Below are 4013 nucleotides of genomic sequence, written 5' to 3' on the forward strand. Positions count from 1 at the left end.
TAGGGTTTGCTGACTAACAGCCCACACGCTTGGTACATCGAGTTCGTAGGGTGAAGCCCACTCGCTTGGTACACCATGTTGTGTCGGGCTCATAGTGGCTACACCCTACGGACATGCGCCCTGCAACACGCGCTCTCACCGACTACTTTATGCCAACGAGCATTCTCTTTGTCGCTTGCTGACTTCTTATTTTTGCATTCGTTATCTTCTCTTAACGGTTGCTAATCTACACAGGTAGCACATGTATTAATCCGTGAAATCTCGGATCTTGTATCTTGCCTAACGCCTCTACGCGTACACAGGACAAAGATCTCATACACACTACGAGCAATGGCTAAAATAGGACCAGGTGCTTAAACATAATAGGCGAACTACTTGGGAGATTTCCATGGCCTAAACAGGAGCTCGACATAGCAAGTTTATTTTTACACCGAATAAATTTCGGTAGCTTCGCATTATGCTACATAATGCATTATGTTTTTTCAGATCGAGCTTTGGCAACAACTCTTTAGTTCGCTCGGCACATCTACGATGGCTTCGCTAGCTTCTAGGCTTGGGGGCTGGGCACCAATAACTACTCAACATGGCTTCTACGGCTCGCATAGCTCTTAAGCTCGGGGGTTGGACGCCGCAAAACTACTCGGATGCTGACTCATGTGAAGACTAAGGCGAAAAAGGTAACCATAGGTTACTGCATGGTTAAAAAATCAGCGGTGGCTTAGGGGTCCTTTGGGATAAGATCTGTTTTGAGCGGTAGTTTAACCATCAATTCAGATTCTACAAAATTCTACAACGCATGCCACGTTCTTCTAGATCTTTTTTTCAAATTTGGGATTTGGATTCAAGAATCGGGGGTTGCAGGATACGTGTCATCAAAGACATGTTTTTCAAATCTATTTGGAAGACAAAGGAAAGAAGATTCAAAACTAATTGGACCCTCAACCTGATTCTTCGATTCAATTGAAGTTTCGGGGCTACTCCATATGGAGTGAGATTTTCATTACACCTCGTATAGAGATAATTAAGGCATCCCAATCAAGCTCACACCTATGCATTACCTTGTACGGTTGTACCCAGCTTATGCAATGCAACCTGCAAGTATTCCCCGTTTCATTTACAAAAGTGATGGCTTTGCTTCTGAACGGGCTTAATTAGACTCTGGAACCAGTACAAAGAATCGTATCTTTAGCTTGAATTGTAGTCCAACCTTCTCCTGACATGATCCACCTGATCGTCATGCAACTTAGGCACAAATCACAAGTCACATGCATGAAACAAAGCCATCATCTTTCGCGCGCATAGCTTTGCAGATTGAAGGCCTCTACTCTCTCCATTTGCTCATTGCTACCACTGCACGGTGGACTGGAAGCATAGCCATGGCCTCCAGCCTCGTGAATCTGCTCCTCATGGAGGTGGCGGCCATCGTCAGCATTGCCCTCCTCGCCATCCTCGTCGTGCTCAGCTCCTACCGCCGCCGCTCCGGCCACCCGGCACTCCGCCTCTTCGTCTGGGCCGCCTCCACCCTCTTCCTCCCGCTCGTGTCCTACGCCGTCTCTGCCGCGGCGAAGGGACGCGGCGCGCGTGCCGCTCCTCCTCTCCTGGACCGTCTTCCTCCAGATCCTGCGCAACACCATCGACACCGCCCGCTCCTCCACCTCGACCATCAGCAGCGGTGGCTCCAACGGAAGCAAGTTCCGGCCCTCGGTCGAGCAGCTTGCAAGGATGGGGTGGGTGGCGTTCCTTATCATCAGCAGTGGCGGCGCCGCCGGGAGCCCGCTGCTCACCGGCGTCCTCCTTTGGCTGTGGTGCTCAGCCTCCTGAAGCTCATCCACAGGCTCGTCGCTGCCGAGCTCGCCAAGAACTCCTTCGCCGTTGGCCTCAACGCATACCTCGTCGCCGACTATATGAAGCAAATACACGGGCAAGCTCAGGCAGGCGAAGGCGGCCACGACGAGGTTAAGGTGCCTCCTTACTTTGTGATGGGTGAGGACAAACTCCACATTGAGGCGAGGCCGCAGGGGTACCGCATTGACCGGGCATCTCCGCCGTCGTTGTCCATTGACGGCGGGCATGGGCATCTCGTCACCGTGGACAGGATATGGCGGCTTTCCTCATCCGGCGACCCGCTCCTCGCCTCTTGCCCGCACCTCAAGGATCTCTGCCTCTCTTTTGCTCTCTTCAAGCTGCAGCTCCGGCGGTTCATCGGGTGCCCACTCGCTGAGGCCGGCTGTCACCGTGCTATGGCGTTCGTGCAGGAGGGGCTCCTCAGTGGGAGCCCCGAGCGGGTGTTCCAGGTGGTCGAGACCGAGCTGTCCTTCGTCGCCGACTTCCTCTACTCCAAGCTCGCCGTTTTCTACGCGAGCGGCAGGTGGTTCCCGGTGCTCAACGCGATCCTTGTGCTGGCCACGTGGGTCAGCTGCCTCGCTGCCGGCGGCGCCATCGTGCAAGACATGACGAACCGCGGCACGGCGCTCGCCGAGGACTACCTGGACCTCAGGAACTACCTGCAGGACCACGACACCATGTTCCACGTCATTGTCGGCCTCGACGTCCTTGTCTCCATCTCCTTCATCGTCGCCATCGTGTTCACAGAGGGATGGGAGATCGCCAACTACGTCTGCTCCGACTGGATCAAGGTGTCCACCATCTGCGAGTACGCGCGACGCCCGTCGTGGCTGAAGTCGCCGTTGGCGCGTCGGAAGCTCGTCCGCATGCTCCGCCTACGGGCCATGCAACAATGGGATGACCGCTTCTGCCAAATGTCCATCCTGCAGCACCGGTTCTGCTACTGCGGCTGCGTCTCCCGGCAGGTCGACCGGATCGCCAAGGAAACCGTCGTCGTGCCGGCGCGGTTAAGTCTGCCATCGTGGAGACGCTAAGAGCAAACCAGCAGGGTAGGCTCGGGAATGGCGAGCTGTCCTTGCAACGCAACGGCGTCGCCGACAAGCTCATCTGGGCTTGCCGCATTAGCGCGACCGGCGAGGACAATGCAGAGCTGGTGCTGGCAGCCTATCCGAGCAGATCCTCATGTGGCATGTCGCTACCAGGCTCGCCGAGCTCAAGCGCTCCCAGGGAGCCCATGGCAATGTCAACAGTGACAACACGGAGACGGGACAACGAACAGGTGGTCGTTGCGACGCGGCTGTCCCGTTACTGCGGCCTACCTAGTGGCGCTGAAGCCGGGGCTCCTGCCGGACCACCTCGTCTGGACGAGGAGCTCTACGAGGGCGTGGTGGAGGAGGTGACGAGGGTGCTCGCGCGCTGCGCCGGCCCGTCGTGCGTACGAGCGCGCGGTTACGTGCCTCGCGGGAGCATGAACGCGACGTTGAAGAAGGCGTCCAAGCTCGGGCGGCAGCTGTGGAGGAGCTCGCCGACGAGGAGCTGACGTGGAAGGTGCTTGCCGACTTCTGGGCGGAGCTCATCCTCTACCTCGCGCCGTCAGAGAACGCGACGCCGCATGCCAAGTCACTCCGCGGCGGGGGCGAGTTCATAACCGTGCTCTGGGCATTGCTCGTCACGCAGGCATTGTTAAGCGGCCAGAGAGCACTGATATCTCAGTCTAATCATATCAATATTTTTTTCTTCTTGTATGTACTGTATGTGGCTACCCGCAAAAAAAAAAGTGTACTGTACGTGGTTTGGGTATGTGAAATTATAGATACAGGTCGATCGTTATCTCTTTTTTTTCTTTACATTCCACTTTGTTCATCTGGACAAAATTGGATGTTACCATAATTAATTATTGGCTCTACAACATACAAGGCCAACGAAGATGGCGATCTGTGTTTATATCACCAAAAATCTATTATTAGTCCGTTGAAAAATTGTTTTTATCCTCAATCACGGATAACGGCGATGGATCTCGATCTAACCGTCCAGATCGCACCTTCCTTTCAACGTCACCCCTCTCTTATCGAGCTGCACGAGACGATGTGATGACGCCCAACGTCGTAGGTTCCTCCTCGTGGCCAAAGCACCATGCGTCCCTGCCCAGCATCACCACCTCCGCTCGC

General features: G+C 55.0%; 1 pseudogene; it reads left to right on the forward strand.

The window, feature by feature from the left end:
• The first annotated feature begins 1376 nt into the window (after positions 1 to 1376).
• Positions 1377 to 3563, forward strand: LOC112892586 (annotated as a pseudogene).
• The last annotated feature ends 450 nt before the right edge of the window (positions 3564 to 4013 follow it).

The sequence above is a fragment of the Panicum hallii genome, chromosome 5, assembly GCF_002211085.1.
Source record: "Panicum hallii strain FIL2 chromosome 5, PHallii_v3.1, whole genome shotgun sequence".
Lineage (NCBI taxonomy): Eukaryota > Viridiplantae > Streptophyta > Magnoliopsida > Poales > Poaceae > Panicum > Panicum hallii.